The sequence below is a fragment of the Hemiscyllium ocellatum genome, chromosome 3, assembly GCF_020745735.1.
Source record: "Hemiscyllium ocellatum isolate sHemOce1 chromosome 3, sHemOce1.pat.X.cur, whole genome shotgun sequence".
In the NCBI taxonomy this organism is placed as follows: Eukaryota; Metazoa; Chordata; class Chondrichthyes; order Orectolobiformes; family Hemiscylliidae; genus Hemiscyllium; species Hemiscyllium ocellatum.
The window spans coordinates 28,409,393-28,414,810 of NC_083403.1; the positions used below are offsets into that span (position 1 = coordinate 28,409,393).

The 5,418-nt window shown below is 48.3% G+C and overlaps 2 pseudogenes; both read right to left on the minus strand.

Annotated features, from left to right (window-relative positions):
* Positions 1 to 520: 520 nt before the first annotated feature.
* Positions 521 to 629, minus strand: LOC132809030 (5S ribosomal RNA; annotated as a pseudogene).
* A 4,258-nt stretch (positions 630 to 4,887) lies between these two features.
* Positions 4,888 to 4,997, minus strand: LOC132809046 (5S ribosomal RNA; annotated as a pseudogene).
* Between the last annotated feature and the right edge of the window lie 421 nt (positions 4,998 to 5,418).

Sequence of the window (5,418 nt, forward strand, 5' to 3'; positions counted from 1 at the left end):
ACAGAGGACACAGCTTAAAAATACGGGATACACCATTTAGGGCAGAGATGAGGAGAAACTTCTTCACCCAGAGAGTGGTGGCTGTGTGGAATGCTCTGCCCCAGAGGACAGTGAGGCCCAGTCTCTGGATTCATTTAGGAAAGAGCTGGATAGAGCTCTCAAGGATAGTGGAATCAAGGGTTATGGAGATAAGGCAGGAACAGGATACTGATTTAAGGATGATCAGCCATGATCATATTGAATGGTGGTGCAGGCTCGAAGGGCAGAATGGCCAACTCCTGCACCTATTGTCTATTGTCCTCCTTTCCTGACTGCCACCCGCTGACAGCGTGCTGCCCCAATCCCTTTCTTTCTGTCTTTCTTGCTGATTTTGGCAGCACTCCGCTCTCCTCCCCTCCCTGTCTCGTGCCTGCAGGAGACTGATGCCTGGCACAGCAGCAGCAAAAATAACCTGCCGCTCCATTGCGTGGCACAACACAAGTGCAGAGGGGTAACTTGGGCAGCCACTGCTGGTGGATAAAACCTACTGCACCTGGTATTCCCAGGTAGTCTCCCATCCAAGTACTAACCAGGCCTGAGTCTGCTTAGCTTCTAAGATCAGACATTTTCAGACTAGTATGGCCGTAGGCACCGGCCCCTTCCTTTTCTCCCTACTTCAAGGCGTGCTGGCCAGCCACATTTTCTTTGCTGCTCTTTCTCTTTATCCCCTTTGTTTTTTTTTTCTCTTTTCTCTTTGCTCTTCCCCCTCTGTGCGTGCTTCCCTCCCTCCGTCCCCCCAGCTGCCTTTCAGCCAGCCCTTGCCCACCAGGCTCCTGTAGTCTCCCACATCCCCACGCAGGCCAACTGCAAGCCCTCCCCCTGCTTCATAAGGCTGCAGCCTGCATTCTCTCATCCTTCCGCACTCCTCCACACCTCCGTTTCCGAATGGCAGGCAGTGGCCAGGGGGGTACCGCAGGGATCAGTACTGGGACCGCAGCTTTCTACAATATATGTTAACCATGTAGAAGATGCTATTAACAATAACATTAGCAAATTTGCTGATGATACTAAGCTGGATGGCAAGGTGAAATGTGATGAGGATGTTAGGAGATTACAGAGTGACCTGGACAAGTTAGGTGAGTGGTCACACGCATGGCAGATGCAGTTTAATATAGATAAATGGATGGTTATCCACTTTGGTGGCAAGAACAGGAAGGCAGATTACTACCTCAATGGAATCAATTCAGGTAAAGAGGCAGTACAGAGAGATCTGGGGGTTCTGGTACACCGGACAGCAACTGACAACCGGAAGCAGCAGATTCAAACCACTATAAATGCTGGAGGAATCAGCACAGAAGCGCTTCACAGGAGGCTCCCAAGCACTGAAGATGTCACCTAGAAAGGGGACGAAACGTTTGCAACAAAAACTCCCAGCTCAGCGAACAGAACCACAACAACGAGCACCCGAGCTACAAATCTTCTCCCAAACTTTGAACACCTATGGGTGAGAAACACTAAGACAAGCCAGGAAATGGGAATCCTGTGCTAACCGCCTAAGCGCCACATATGAACAACTCCGATTCCTGCATGAATGCCGCAAGAATCGAATCCTTCCACAATGTGTCAGATACAGACCACCAGTCAACAATCCACAAGCCAGAGACACAGCCAGACAGAACGGACTCAGGATGATCCAGGTAATGATTACAGACGCTCACAACAGACTACACAAATACAGACAAGAAATTGCGCGCCAAAACTCGTTAATTTCAAAAACCACCAATCAGGAATGAACCCGGACCATAGAACAGGCTGTCACCATAGTACAGAACGAGACCACACACCGCAAAAAAAACGGCATTAAAAGAAAAAATGGCCAAACTAACACACAACGAAAAGGACACCACAACACACACCTGGGTTAAAAACTTCTCCCACAGACAGCTCACAGATACGGAAAGAACAATGCTGGCCAAGGGACTTAACTACAACCACAGAGACGCCAAGACAGCAGACTTCCTAGCAGCACTAGAATGCACACTCAGGAACAATGGATTGACAGAAGAGACACAACAAACAGTGAGACAAAGTATCGAACCTCTGATAACAAGTAAAAGACAAACACACAACCTCAACACCAAGGAGAAAGAAGCACTAAAATCACTAAGAAATGATAAGAACATAATCATACTACCAGCAGACAAAGGCAGAATGACGGTGATACTGGACAAATCAGAGTACACTCAAAAGGCAGAACAACTACTCGCAGATACCAACACCTACCAAAAGAGGGAGCTTGACCCCACTCCATAGCTCACCAATAGGATAAACAACACACTGAGGAATCTACAAAAAAACGGACAGATAACCAGGTCTGACCTACAAAGAATGAAACCGGAAAGCAACAACACCCCCAGATTCTATGGACTACCTAAAGTGCACAAACCAGACATCCCACTCAGACCCATAGTATCACTACCAGGAACACCATCACACAAACGGGCTAAAGAGCTACAACAAAAACTGAAACACCTGATCAGCGGATCCAGACACTCTATACAGTCAACACAAGAATTCTTGGACATCATCAGAAATATACACATAGACAAGGAAGAAACCATGGTCCCATTCGATGTAACGGCACTGTTCACCTCTATCGACAAAACCCTAGCCAGAAAAACAATATCCAACCTGTTGTACATACATAACAGACAACAGGACGCTGAACCTATTAACAAAGACGGCATACTTAAACTACTGGACCTGTGCCTCACAACACACTTCACATTCAACAACCAGATATATGAACAAATCAACGGAACACCCATGGGCTCACCGATCTCCGGACTCATAGCAGAAGCAGTAATGCAAAGGTTAGAAAAAACAGCTTTAGCGCAATTACAACCGAAACTCTGGGTCAGATACGTGGACGACACCTTTGTAATCATTAAAACACAGAAATAGAGAACACACACTGGATCATCAACGCCACACTCACAGGAATCCGATTCACGAGAGAGGAAGAAAAGGACAACCAGCTCCCATTCCTAGACATGACGGTACAGAGAACACCTAACGGAGAATTCACCACAAAGGTATACAGGAAAGCCACACACACAGACCAAGTCCTGAACTATGAAAGCAACCACCCCAACACGCACAAACGAAGTTGCATCAGGACATTATTCAAAAGGGCCACAACACACTGCAGCACACCAGAACTACAAAAAGAAGAAGAAGAACACCTATACAAGGTATTCACCAAAAACGGATACCCACGCAATTTCATCAACAGATGCCTAAGGGAAAGACAACGAAATGAGGACATGCCACAACCCAAAGGACTGGCCACACTACCATACATCAGGAGTATTTCTGAACTGACAGCCAGACTGCTGTAACCACTAAGACTCATAACAGCACACGAACCAACAGCCACTCTCAGACAACAACTCACCAGGACAAAGGACCCGATACCCAGCATGAGCAAAACCAACGTAGTGTACAAAATCCCATGTAAGGACTGCACAAACACTACATAGGACAAACAGGAAAATAGCTAACAACCCGCATCCATGAACACCAACTAGCCACGAAACGACACGACCAGCTATCCTTAGTAGCCATACGCTCAGATGACAAACAATATGAATTCGATTGGGACGACACCACTATTATAGGGCAGGCCAAACAGAGAACAGCCAGGGAATTCCTAGAGACATGGCACTCATTCACAAATTCTATCAACAGACACGTCGACCTAGATCCTATATACCGGCCACTGCAGAGGACAGTAACTGACAACCGGAAGCGGCAGATTCAAACCAGTATAAATACTGGAGGAATCAGCACAGAAGCGCTTCACAGGAGGGTCCCAAGCACTGAGGATGTCAGCGAGAAAGGGGACAACACGTTTGCAACAAAAACTCCCAGCTCAGCGAACAGAACCACAACAACGAGCACCCGAGATACAAATCTTCTCACAAACTTTGTTCTTGTCCACCACCCAATGAAGGTAAGCATGCAGGTACAGCAGGTAGTGATGAAGGCTAATAGCATGTTGGCCTTCATAACAAGAGGGATGGAGTATAGAAGCAAAGAGGTCCTTCTGCAGCTGTACAGGGCCCTGGTGAGACCACACCTGGAGTAGTGTGCAGTTCTGGTCTCCAGATTTGAGGAGAGACATTCTGGCTATTGAGGGAGTGCAGCATAGGTTCATGAGGTCAATCCCTGGAATGGCGGGATTACCTTACACGGAAAGACTGGAGCGACTGGGCTGGTGTACCCTTGAATTTAGAAGACTGAGAGGGGATCTGATTGAGACATATAAGATCATCAAAGGATTGGACACTCTGGCACCAGGAAATATGTTTCCGCTACTGGGTGAGTGCCGAAACAGAGGACACAGCTTAAAAGTACGGGGTAGACCATTTAGGACAGAGATGAGGAGAAACTTCTTCACCCAGAGAGTGGGGGCTGTGTGGAATGCTCTGCCCCAGTGGAGGCCCAGTCTCTGGATTCATTTAAGAAAGAGTTGGATAGAGCTCTCAAGGATAGTGGAATCAAGGGTTATGGAGATAAGGCAGGAACAGGATACTGATTAAGGATGATCAGCCGTCATCATATAGAATGGTGGTGCAGGCTCGAAGGGCAGAATGGCCAACTCCTGCACCTATTGTCTATTGTCCTCCTTTCCTGACTGCCACCCGCAGACAGCGTGCAGCCCCAATCCCTTTCTTTCCGTCTTTCTTGCTGATTTTGGCAGTGCTCCGCTCTCCTCCCCTCCCTGTCTTGTGCCTGCAGGCGACTGATGGCCGGCACAGCAGCAGCAAAAATAACCTGCCGCTCCATTGCGTGGCACAACACAAGTGCAGAGGGGTGACTTGAGCAGCCCCTGCTGGCGGAAAAAGCCTACTGCACCTGGTATTCCCAGGTAGTCTCCCATCCAAGTACTAACCAGGCCTGAGTCTGCTTGGTTTACCGAGATCGGGCGTTTTCAGACTAGTTTGACCGTAGGCAGCAGCCCCTTCCTTTTCTCCCTACTTCAAGGCGTGCTGGCCAGCCACGTTTTCTTTGCTGCTCTTTCTCTTTATCCCCTTTGTTTTTTTTCCTCTTTGCTCTTCCCCCTCTGTGCGTGCTTCTCTCCCTCCATCCCTCCAGCTGCCTTTCAGCCAGCCCTTGCCCACCAGGCTCCTGTAGTCTCCTACATCCCCACGCAGGCCAACTGCAAGCCCCGCTTCTGCTTCATTAGGCTGCAGCCTGCATTCTCTCATCCTTCCGCACTCCTCCACACCTCCGTTTCCGAATGGCAGGCAGTGGCCAGGGGGGTACCGCAGGGATCACTACTGGCACCGCAGCTTTTTACAATATATGTTAACCATATAGAAGATGCTATTAGCAATAACATTTACACATTTGCTGATGATACTAAGCTGGCTG